At 40.0% G+C, this 12,625-nt stretch overlaps 1 protein-coding gene across 1 annotated transcript in view; it reads left to right on the top strand.

Moving 5' to 3' along the window:
• Positions 1 to 12,625, top strand: part of snta1 (syntrophin, alpha 1) — a 35,163-nt gene that overhangs the window by 8,398 nt on the left and 14,140 nt on the right. The window lies entirely within an intron of this gene.

The following is a 12,625-nucleotide window of genomic DNA, read 5'->3' as shown; positions in this document are numbered from 1 at the left end:
TAACATGAGAATGAACCTCATTGGTTCTTGCTGAAGCTCAAACGTGATGCGTAACACGAGACTGAACCTCATTGGCTCTTGCTGAAGCTCAAACGTGATGCGTAACACGAGACAGAACCTCATTGGCTCTTGCTGAAGCTCAAACGTGATGCGTAACATGAGAATGAACCTCATTGGTTCTTGCTGAAGCTCAAACGTGATGCGTAACACGAGACTGAACCTCATTGGTTCTTGCTGAAGCTCAAACGTGATGCGTAACATGAGAATGAACCTCATTGGTTCTTGCTGAAGCTCAAACGTGATGCGTAACACGAGACTGAACCTCATTGGTTCTTGCTGAAGCTCAAACGTGATGCGTAACACGAGACTGAACCTCATTGGTTCTTGCTGAAGCTCAAACATGATGCGTAACATGAGAATGAACCTCATTGGTTCTTGCTGAAGCTCAAACGTGATGCGTAACATGAGAATGAACCTCATTGGTTCTTGCTGAATCTCAACCGTGATGCGTAACACGAGAATGAACCTCATTGGTTCTTGCTGAAGCTCAAACGTGATGCGTAACACGAGAATGAACCTCATTGGTTCTTGCTGAATCTCAAACGTGATGCGTAACACGAGAATTAACCTCATTGGTTCTTGCTGAAGCTCAAACGTGATGCGTAACACGAGAATGAACCTCATTGGTTCTTGCTGAATCTCAAACGTGATGCGTAACACGAGAATGAACCTCATTGGTTCTTGCTGAAGCTCAAACGTGATGCGTAACACGAGAATGAACCTCATTGGTTCTTGCTGAAGCTCAAACATGATGCGTAACACAAGAATGAACCTCATTGGTTCTTGCTGAATCTCAAACGTGATGCGTAACACGAGAATGAACCTCATTGGTTCTTGCTGAAGCTCAAACGTGATGCGTAACACGAGAATGAACCTCATTGGTTCTTGCTGAAGCTCAAACGTGATGCGTAACACGAGAATGAACCTCATTGGTTCTTGCTGAATCTCAAACGTGATGCGTAACACGAGAATGAACCTCATTGGTTCTTGCTGAAGCTCAAACGTGATGCGTAACACGAGAATGAACCTCATTGGTTCTTGCTGAAGCTCAAACGTGATGCGTAACACGAGAATGAACCTCATTGGTTCTTGCTGAATCTCAAACGTGATGCGTAACACGAGAATGAACCTCATTGGTTCTTGCTGAAGCTCAAACATGATGCGTAACACAAGAATGAACCTCATTGGTTCTTGCTGAATCTCAAACGTGATGCGTAACACGAGAATGAACCTCATTGGTTCTTGCTGAAGCTCAAACGTGATGCGTAACACGAGATTGAACCTCATTGGTTCTTGCTGAAGCTCAAACGTGATGCGTAACACAAGAATGAACCTCATTGGCTCTTGCTGAAGCTCAAACGTGATGCGTAGCACGAGAATGAACCTTATTGGTTCTTGCTGAAGCTCAAACGTGATGCGTAACACAAGAATGAACCTCATTGGTTCTTGCTGAAGCTCAAACGTGATGCGTAACACGAGAACGAACCTCATTGGTTCTTGCTGAAGCTCAAACGTGATGTGTAACACGAGAATGAACCTTATTGGTTCTTGCTGAATCTCAAACGTGATGCGTAGCACGAGAATGAACCTCATTGGTTCTTGCTGAAGCTCAAACGTGATGCGTAACACGAGAACGATCCTCATTGGTTCTTGCTGAAGCTCAAACGTGATGCGTAACACGAGAATGAACCTCATTGGTTCTTGCTGAAGCTCAAACGTGATGCGTAGCACGAGAATGAACCTCATTGGTTCTTGCTGAAGCTCAAACGTGATGCGTAACACGAGAACGATCCTTATTGGTTCTCACACGTCAAGCGAACATGCTTGAGCTTCCGTTTATTAAAACTAATGTGTGAGTTGATGAATGTTTATATGTGAATAAAAGCCTGAATTCAATCATAAAATAAAGTGATCAAGTCTCTTTGGAAAATTTGAACTAAACTGCTCAATTCATAAGGATTATTTTTACCATCTTTTTATGAAGTTTTTGAAGCGTCAGCGATGGTCTGAATTATTCATTCACCTTGATTCCTTGACTCAGTGATCATCCATGCACAGTTCACTTTATTGGACGATTGTCACTGAATTTGCACACAACCTCACTCAAAACTATCATATGACTTCTATAGACTTGCAATATAGAGTCATATTAATCACTCAAATTATCACTTATGGCACTTTTTGTCACTTTGGAGCTTCATATTCACATTCATTGTACTGAAAAGACAATGACCCAATGACCCATATATCAATATATATATAAATAAATATATTTTTTATTCCCAAGAAAATAAAGTAATTTAGTTTTGGAACAATGTGAGAGTGAATACTAAATTAATTTTCTGTAAGTGAATGTCTGTCTGTCAACAACACTTAGATAGAAGTATTCAAACTGCATAATGCTGTCAAGACAACGTTAGGTTTGCAACTTTGCATCGACAGATCTTCTTTTTTTAGTTTGCATGCTGCTTCCACTTTCTCTTTCCTGTAGTGCAGAGGTCAGCAACCTTTTTGACATGAAGGGATCAAATGGGAAACCATGAGGCCTCAGTAATTGCACAAGTGTTTGGAACTAAAATTGAGTACAAGTATATCAGTGAATGATAATTAGATTAATGCACATTTTTAAAAAGCCTTGATGGAATCCATAATGGAAGATGGGCTATATAGTTTTTATGTGTGTGTGTGTGTGTGTGTGTGTGTGTGTGTGTGTGTGTGTGTGTGTGTGTGTGTGTGTGAGATACCCATAATGCTATATCAGCATTTTGTCCTCTTTAAGAAGGCTCTTAAGAACCAGTGAAGCAAGAGTGAACGGTGTTTGCATGTGATGCTGCTCTCAGGTCCGCTGGGAAGGACCGACTTACGAGTTTGGAATTCATAATTACGATTAGATGGTGTTCATAGAGTCAAATTAATGTTTTGACAATTTCAGAATCAAAGCTTTAATGCGTTTTTACACACACAAGGAATTTGTCTTGGTGACATGAGCATCCAGTGCAGAAAAAAGTACAGACATGCCAAGTCAAGTCAAGTCAAGAATATTTATATAGCGCTTTTCACAATACAGATTGTATCAAAGCAGCTTCACAGTATTAAATTAAAATAATAATAAAACGTCCATGTTTGGTAATGCTAATCAATAGTATTATTCATTGATTAATTAAATTGAATATCCCCACTTCTGTCGGAAAAGGGTGGCTTGCTCACTTCAGGTTGGTGGAGAGTTCCTGCCTCAAGTGGAGGAGTTCAAGTATCTTGGGGTCTTGTTCACGAGTGAGGGAAGGATGGAACGGGAGATTGACAGACGGATCGGTGCAGCTTCCGCAGTAATGCGGTCGATGTACCGGTCTGTCGTGGTGAAGAAAGAGCTGAGCCGCAAGGCGAAGCTCTCGATTTACCGGTCAATCTACGTTCCTACTCTCACCTATGGTCATGAGCTTTGGGTCATGACCGAAAGGACAAGATCCCGGATACAGGCGGCCGAAATGAGCTTTCTCCGCAGGGTGGCTGGGCGATCCCTTAGAGATAGGGTGAGGAGCTCGGTCACTCGGGAGGAGCTCAGAGTAGAGCCGCTGCTCCTCCACATCGAGAGGGGTCAGCTGAGGTGGCTCGGGCATCTGTTCCGGATGCCTCCTGGACGCCTTCCCGGGAAGGTGTTCCGGGCACGTCCCACCGGGAGGAGACCCCGGGGAAGACCTAGGACACGCTGGAGAGACTATGTCTCTCGGCTGGCCTGGGAACGCCTCGGTGTCCCCCCGGAAGAGCTAGAGGAAGTGGCTAGGGAAAGGGAAGTCTGGGCATCTCTGCTTAGACTGCTGCCCCCGCGACCCGGCCCCGGATAAGCGGAAGAAGATGGATGGATGGATGGATGGATCCCCAACTGAGCAAGCCAAAGGCAACAGTGGCAAGGAAACGAAAATTAAGGTGAAGAAAATTGCCTTATCCTTAAAATTAAGTATAAGGCAATAAAAAGGAATAAATAACACGATAATAAAGAATAGATGATACAATTAAATATAATGCTGTGCAATGGCATAATAAAAATATAGTGCCTCAAACAATGTAGTTGTATCTGAGACTGGAAGATAGGGCTGTCACTTTTTATTCGATATTCGAATATGCATTCGAACATGACGTATATCCGTATATATATCCGTAATCGAACTACAAATAAACTATCCGGTTTTTAAAGTGCATTTTTACAGTCTATGATTAGACTGATTTTTTTATTTTAAAAAAGCGTGTTATTTTGAAAGCGTGTTACAGGCTATGTATGTTGTAGTCAGATATGACTGGTGTGTGTGTGTGTGTGTGTGTGTGTCGGGGTGGGGTGGGGGGGTTGAATAGCTTGGTATTTGATATCCGTTCGAATTTTATTTTTCTCAAAAGTGACAGCCCTACTGGAAGAGGTTTGCTAATGAGTTTTCGTGCTGTAAGCGATCAACCAATCACAACAGACTGGGTCATCTGACCAATCAGAGCAGAGCAGGGTCTCGGGAAGGCGGGGTTTAGAGAGACTGAATCTTTGAACGAACTGTTTCGGACACTGAGAGAAAAGAGGGAATGTGTATTATGAGAAAATGAAAGTGTTTTTTGACCTTGGATGCATGTAAACCTGTTGCAGGAGACCTCAAAACAAAACGAGGAAGTAAAATAGCATCACAAGGGAACTTTATGCTTTGGTAATGTAAAGCCTTTTTACCATGAATTTTGAGAGACAGTGAGTCAGAGACCGTTTGAGAGAGTCAGAACAGGAACGTTTGCAAGCATGAAAATTCCTGTCATCCACTGCAGATTTACCCACCACACACACACACACACACACACACACACACACACACACACACACACACACACACACACACACACACACACACACACACACACGAGCAGCTCAGACTCCTGCAGTCGTTCTATCTCAGGGATTTACTCTCTTCTGCTTAGTGAGTTTTCTATGATCCTGTAATTGAGTGTTTGGTTCTCGCTGCACTTCTGCATCTTCCTCTTCTGCTCTCACACATTAGCCATTACGTCTGCTACCTCCACTCCTGTTTGATTCATTTCATCATAGGGGATAATACTGTGGATGTGGAGAAAAATCTCTCAGAAAAACACATTTACACACACATCTAAATGATTTGTCCATGCACATCACTATTTTTTAACTTCATGTTCCTGGTAATCTTGAGTCAGAATAAGTTCCTCTTGCAGCATCTCTTCTCTGATGATGATGTGGGCGGGGCATCCTGTCACTCACATGAGATCAGCCAATAGCAAACCACAACCATCCAATCAATTCCTCACGGACACAATCAAGCCCCGCCCACATTTGTTCTTGTTCCAGAAGCGTGTCACTCGGATATACGGCACTATAGAGAAGAAAAGACCAGCACAACTTCCATTTCATGCTGTCTTTAACTTAATCTCAAGGTCTGATCGTCCTGTTTATTTTCTCTGGCCAGTTTTGTCTCTCAGGAACATACTGGACCACCGCTGAGTCTCACACATTTCTGTCTTTCTATCTAACGTGAGAGTGGGAAGATATTCTCCCGTGACATTTCAATCACATTATACATGAAGGTTTGTGACCTTCAGCTGCTCCAAATTCATTGACTATAAAATCCATCATTCGTGGAAGAATATGTGTGTTTGTGTGTTTCTATGTGTGTGTGTGTTTGAGTTCTTGCTGACAAGGATCTTTTCTGTGCAAAATCTTCCGCGCCACATTTCCAGCCGGATTTAACGTTAAAAGTAAACAGATTTCTTCTGATTCCACATGTGAACAGCGTGTCCAAACCAGACGTGACACAACACGTTCCAGGATTCTGTTCCTCACTGGAAGTTAAAATGCTGCATGATGACACGATAAAATCACAGCCAACTAGAATTTTTCATATCTAATATACTGTAAATATCATTTTCACTTTATCAATAGGTTTGCAAACACAAGCGGAAATGCCAGCAGAAAAAATACACTTACCGTTTAAAAGTTTGGGGTCTTTAAGATTTTTTTTTTTTTTTTTTAATGTACACTTTTATTTATAATGTTACAAAAAATTATATTTCAAATAAATGCTGTTCTTTTAAACATTCTATTCATCAAAGAATCCTGAAAAATAAAATGTATATCGGTTTCCACAAAGATATGAATTGTTTTCAACACTGATAATAATCATAAATGTTTCTTGAGCAGCAAATCATCATATTATTCTGATTTCTGAAGGATCATGTGACACTGAAGACTGGAGTAATGATGAATAAATTAATTAAAAATGAATAAAAATAAAAATAAATCTTACAGATTCCAAACTTTTGAATTGTAGTGTAATGAAATGATGAAATATGGATATTATGAAATATTATAATGATGGATTTTTACATTATGTGTGGATTGCTAGCATCCTGATTACTGTAACACATTATGATAAAGAACACATTATGCAATGATACATAATGCCATTTTGCATTTTAATGCAATTTAAAGTGTGAACGTAACTTTGCAATTGAAACATCGTCAAGCACATTGCATTGTAGGGCTGTCACTTTTTATTCGATATTCGAATATGCATTCGAACATGACGTGAAATAACCGTAATCGAACGTCAAATAAACTATTCGGTTTTTAAAGTGCCATGTCTAGCGCATTTTTTACAGTCTATGATAAGACCGTTTGCTTTTTATTTAAAAAAAGCGTGTTATTTTGAAAGGGTGTTATTTTGAAAGCGTGTTACAGGCTATATAGGCTATGTTATAGTCAGATATGACGGCGCGCTGCAACACGCATCACCGCAGATGATCTATTCATCAAGCGCCAAGCCAATGTGCAAACTATCGCACATCAAAGTGAAAGTAAGTCGCAGACGCTTTAACACACAATAATAATAATCTTCATTAAAAGTAAAGAAACGAAATGATCTTACCAGGGCTGCCGCTCTCTCTTATTGCAGTCTTTGATGTTAGCTGATGATCAATAAAATGCAGCTCATATGTTGCTTTCGGTGACATTAAATCTGCATATAGCGCGGGAATTGAAGATCGGATTTATATCCGGTTTAAACCACATTTAGGCCTATGTGACCAGGTGTAAATGGAATCGTTTTGATAGCTATCCGATCTGAGAAAACGCATGAAGTGGCCAGGTTTAAACAGCCCCAGAAACGCAGCAGACGGCCAGAGCATCGCCAGGCGTCCAACATCGTATGACTGCACACTTTCCTGCACAACCGGTCGGCACCGTGCAGATGCACATGTAAAGGCAAGGTTTATTTGCAGATATGAGTCCTATAAGTGTAATTTTGGGAGTCCTGTTTATGAATGTCAAACTGTTAGTAAAGTTTCGATTGACGTTTTTTTTTTTTTTTTGCGCGCGCGGGGGGGGGGGGGGGGGGGGGGGGGGTATGGGAATAGATATTCGAATATATTCGAATACATAGGCTGGTATTCGATATCCGTTCGAATTTGATTTTTCTCAAAAGTGACAGCCCTATTGCATTGTGGGATACAGATGCTCTGATCATGTGCTACACATGTTGGTCAATCATCTGGGAATCCCATGCATGCACACAAGACACAAACTGTGTACAGTATACTGCAAAAATAGTATACTAGCGTGCGTAGTTTGCTATTCTGAACATGTGAAATGCCGAGACACCCCACCCTGCTCTCCAGAGACGGCTTCATTCCAGCGCAGGTCTTCATTCTTCTGGCCAAATTGAATATTTGCACTTAACCAAATTAAAATCATAAGCGCTTGCAGCTGTTTTTATGGCTTTCAGTCAGGAAGTGAAGTCACGCCGTATTTCTGGGATGATGACAGTGTGATATTCACTCTAGAAAATGTTTCTCTCTGTTGGACAGACTCCAGATAATTCAGTGAGATCGAGTGAGACGCGAATGAAAAGAAAAGCCTGTATTAGCTACTGAGTGACCTGACTTTATCTGAGCACACGCTGCGTATAGTAAACAGTTTAAATATGGAAACACACACACACACACACACACACACACACACACACACACACACACACACACACACACACACACACACACACACACACACACACACACACACACACACACACACACACACACTTAAGTTCAGTCTTGATTCTGAAATGCATTGACACTGGGATATTTTTAAACATGACTTAACCCAGTTAACACAATGTCCCCGCAAAGTTACGAACATACGTTCTTTCTGTAACAATAATAGAATGTTCATTTAAAGTTATCTGGTCTTTAATAATGTTGCATTTATACATACTTTTTTAGTTTTCAACATTTTTAAATGTTACTTTAAGAACATTTCGAGAACATTCAAAAGTAACATTGCCATAATGTTTCAGAATTCTAAAATGGAATGTTCCTTTAACATTCACTTAACCAAAAAAAGTTTTTAAAACGTTTTAGAAATCTGTGTTTTTACTGTTGAGAGAACATTCAGAAAAAAAAGTTTTCATAACTTTACCATAAGTTTTTAGAACTTTACTTAAAGCCTTAATGTATAATTCATTATAAAGGTATTCTTTATCCATAATGCATTATATATTTTCATAAACAATTGAAAAAAGCATGATAATATTTGTAGATTCCTTGTTACATCTGAAATTGGTTTTAATGCATTATACTTTAAGACATAACATACGTATTATATTGTATTATACTGTAACTGTGATTACAATTATTCATGAGATCACTTAATGCATCATTAAAAGGCATAATAATTAATGTATTTAAAAAAATACTTTTAGAATGCTACCCATATTTTGCATTATTAAGGTATTATGTATAATGCATTATCTCTTTTCATAAACAATTATAAAAATGCATAATATTTGTAGATTTCTTGTTACATCTAAAACTGGTTTTAATGCATTATACTTTCTAAAGGCATAACATTATTATATTGCATTATAACCGTGGTTACAATAATTAATGAGATCACACAATGCATCATTAAAGGGCATAAAATACTTTTACAATGCTACTCATATTTGAGTTATCTGGGGGACTACATCGGTTCGGTCCTGTGGTTTTGCGTGTGTTTTCAGGAAGATTTTTGTGTAGGCGATGAGCGGCATTCCTGGCACAGCGTGTTTCGGGAGTCAGTGTAGCCAATCCGCTGGATTCCCGGCGCTCCCACGGAAACCAGAGGGCCAGGGTCGGGCTGCCGGGATCTGTTGTGTTTGACGTGGCTCCAGGTTCTTGTGTTTGTCCAGTCGGGCAGCAAGAACAACTGCATGCCTCCCTGTCGCCCGATCCGGGCCTCGGCACCTGGAAACAGAACGGCCCAAGTCGCCCGCATCTCGTCTTTTACTGGAGCATCGCTTTGTGTCCCAGAGGCCAGGAATGTAGACGTGTAGATCAGCAGTGGCAGCACAGACAGATTTATATCTGTGTGTGTGTGTGTGTGTGTGTGTGTGTGTGTGTGTGTGTGTGTGTGTGTGTGTGTGTGTGAGACGGTTAAACCCACAAACACTTCAAGCGAGTACACTGGGAAACACAAAAACACAATTTCTGTGTAATTATGTGTGAAATTTATTTGCTGTTTGTGAGTGAAAATTGTTTCCACAGTACGTATAAAACATTTTATTGCTTTCTCTTTCACTTAATATGTTTTAGTGAAGCATCAATGTTGTTTGTTTTAAAAAAAAACATTTGGAGATAGAAACAAATGAATTACTTGTGATCAATTATACAGGATTTACTACTGAACATTTTCACAAATGATTTTAAGGAAATGGCAAGTAACACATTAAATTGAACATGAAAATTGAAATTTTGAAGTAGAAAGAGTGAAGTGTTTTCTTGTAAAACATACTCCAATAATCTTTATTTTATTTATTTTTTAGTGTAAATGCCCACTCACACCAAGAACCATAACTATAAAGATATACAGTAGTCAATAATATTTGAAGTGGATCAAAACCTTTCATCAAACCACAAATATATCAAATATATAATTTTGATGATTATGGCTTACAGCTTATGAAAACCTTTTCACAATATTCAGATTTTTCATAATCTGTAAGCCATAATCATCAAAATTATAACAAATAAAGGCTTGAAATATCTCACTTTGCATGTAATGAGTCTATATAATATATTAGTTTCACCTTTTAAGTTGAATTACTGAAATACATGAACTTTTGCACCATATTATTCTCATTTTTCCAGTTTCACCCGTACATTAGTGGAGTAATGTAGGGAATAGTGAATGTGATTTCAAACAGTCCGCTGGAGTGGAAGCTAATATAGTTTGTTTTTTGGTTTAAACGGGCCTTGAGATGTTGTTGAGATCTCCTCTGTGAGATTACTGGAGCTTTTTTAGGAGAAACATCTTGGAAGATTTTAAGTCTCAATTGGCTTGTCTGTTTAGGAGAAAACATTGAGATACTAAAGTGATTTCAAAATGCATGAATGCTATGAATTGCAATCTTATGCATTTTCATACTGCAGCGATGCACACATCGAGTGCTACTGAAGCAGAGATGTGGAGTTGAATCTATCATTGGACTTGATCCTAACATTTGGTTTGGGTTAGACCAAATCATCCAAAGATGAGCTGTATTTTTCCGCCTGTTACTCATCAGAAAATCATGACCTCCTCCCTGTTTCCTTCCTTTGCTTTTCTCTTTTCCTACCGTTTCCACACTGAGAACCAATGACATTACAAGACCGGACTGCTCCCAATCACCAGAACACACACCATTGCGCTTTCACTTCAGCAAAGAGACCAAACGAAGACTTTTGTTTAAAGCCAATCTGAGAGAAACTGCATTTGAAAAATGTAGGATGGGACTCAATTTTGGGACATATTAATAAAGTAAATTTTAATTTCATGTTAACTTGGTTCTCGGTTGTTTCGTGTTTGCTGGGATATTAATAACAATAACATCAAAGTTGATTCTGCACGGAGAACTCCTGAGCTTGTGAAAGAGCAACCTCGGCTCTTTAACGTTTCCTCTGAAAAATGCACATCGAATGGCAATTTTAATTCCACAAAGGCTATTTAGTATCAGCTCCCGAAGGGCTTTTGTGCCGACGAAATCCTTCCGTCTATAAATAGCCCCAGAATCCTCTAATCTAAACCTCTGACCAGAGTCTTTTGTTGATGTGATTAATGTTTGGTTGGAGATGCGAGACTATTGAAGACTTGAATTATGAGAACGCAACCACAGGAGGACGGCGCTGAGTGTGTGTGACGAGTGTGTGTGACACATCAGGATAAAGGTGATGAGTGTCGTTTTATCTCAGTGTGTTTTGGGTTTTGTCGACTATGCATGAGAATCAAAGACGCTGCATACGTGTAAAAGTGTTTAAACAGAAGACAATCACAATCCAGTTTGCTAATATCGTGTAGGTTGTATATTAATGCTCAACATTCTCTCAAAGTCAGTGGGATATTTTCAAATCTTAAAACGTATACATTTATAAAAAACCAAAGGTAGTACACCTCAGACTAAATTTATCTACAGAATGAAGACTGGTTGGGCCGTATCTTGCACCCAGCACAACTGACTTTGTACAGCGACGCATGTATCATTCCTATTCTGCACCCGCGCACAGCGGACTTTTGCCTCCACAGACGCACGTCGCTAAATTAGTGAATGAACTTGCGCTCGCGGCGGCGGTTCAGTGAAAAGAGGAGTGTGTTCCGGCACAAACGTTCCCTGGTGATATTCTGCAGTTTCAGAAAACAACTCCGCCGCTGACCAGGAGAAACCGAGTCTAAAGACAGCGGCGCCGCGCGTTAGTCATATGCTATTTTAAGGGCGCGTGCTTGGCCATTATGTAGCGTGTGAACAACACACACACTTTGATTCTCTAATCTAAACAGACGCAGCAGTTTTCATTTTTGCAAATCATACATTATTACAAGGAAAAATATTAACACACGAGGGAAATCATTGTTGTGTCCGTGAAGATGTGAAAAATAGGCATAAATCTAGATTACATATTTACCCAAATTATTATACGCCTGTTTAACCGAAGCTAATGTGTGTGTTTCTCCCATCATCCTCATATGATGTCACTTCTCTGTGTTTTACAGTCCTGACGAGAACGTCGGTCTCCTCGGTTGTGAACCGCTCCTGGCGTGCGCCGGCAAACCCGCCGTTATAATAGCGATCCGCCGTTATAATAGCAATCCGCCGTTATAATAGCAATCCGCCGTTATAATAGCAATCCGCCGTTATAATAGCGATCCGCCGTTATAATAGCGATCCTCCGTTATAATAGCAATCCGCCGTTATAATAGCAATCCGCCGTTATAATAGCGATCCGCCGTTATAATAGCGATCCTCCGTTATAATAGCGATCCACCGTTATAATAGCGATCCGCCGTTATAATAGCAATCCGCCGTTATAATAGCAATCCGCCGTTATAATAGCAATCCGCCGTTATAATAGCAATCCGCCGTTATAATAGCGATCCGCCGTTATAATAGCGATCTGCCGTTATAATAGCGATCCACCGTTATAATAGCGATCCGCCGTTATAATAGCGATCCGCCGTTATAATAGCAATCCGCCGTTATAATAGCGATCCACCGTTATAATAGCA

Source organism: Phoxinus phoxinus (assembly GCF_949152265.1).
Source record: "Phoxinus phoxinus genome assembly, chromosome: 11".
Classification (NCBI taxonomy): Eukaryota; Metazoa; Chordata; class Actinopteri; order Cypriniformes; family Leuciscidae; genus Phoxinus; species Phoxinus phoxinus.
The sequence above is the reverse complement of the archived record's forward strand: the minus strand, read 5'-3'. Positions and strand labels throughout refer to the sequence as shown.